The sequence below is a fragment of the Chrysochloris asiatica genome, unplaced genomic scaffold (genome assembly GCF_000296735.1).
Source record: "Chrysochloris asiatica unplaced genomic scaffold, ChrAsi1.0 scaffold00001, whole genome shotgun sequence".
Classification (NCBI taxonomy): domain Eukaryota; kingdom Metazoa; phylum Chordata; class Mammalia; order Afrosoricida; family Chrysochloridae; genus Chrysochloris; species Chrysochloris asiatica.
Window position 1 is genome coordinate 25,001,303 of NW_006408519.1, and position 404 is coordinate 25,001,706.

Genomic DNA, 404 nt, shown 5'->3' on the forward strand with positions numbered 1-404 from the left:
CTGTCAACATGTGAGGTCAGTTTATCTTTTTTTTTTTTTTTTTTTTTTTTTTTTTTTCTCAAAAAAAAATCAAAGATATGATTAACTGTAAACTGAAAAAGTAAGTTCTGGATAAGACTTAGGGGTGACTTCCCTTTTGGCGGTTTTTTATAAATGCAAATGTCTATGAACTTAAAGAAATCCGCTGTTTTACTTTATAGAATATATCACATTACATTCATTTTACATTGTATAGACCAGTGCAATCCCAAGAAAATAATCACTGTAGTCAATGGCACCGTGGAGTTCAAGATCATACTGACTATGTCTTCATGCAAATATTTTACCATTTAGATGTTAAGTTTCGGAGTTCTGGTATGGCACTGTAAGATAAGCACTGGATTGCTCATTGCACGGTTGGTGGT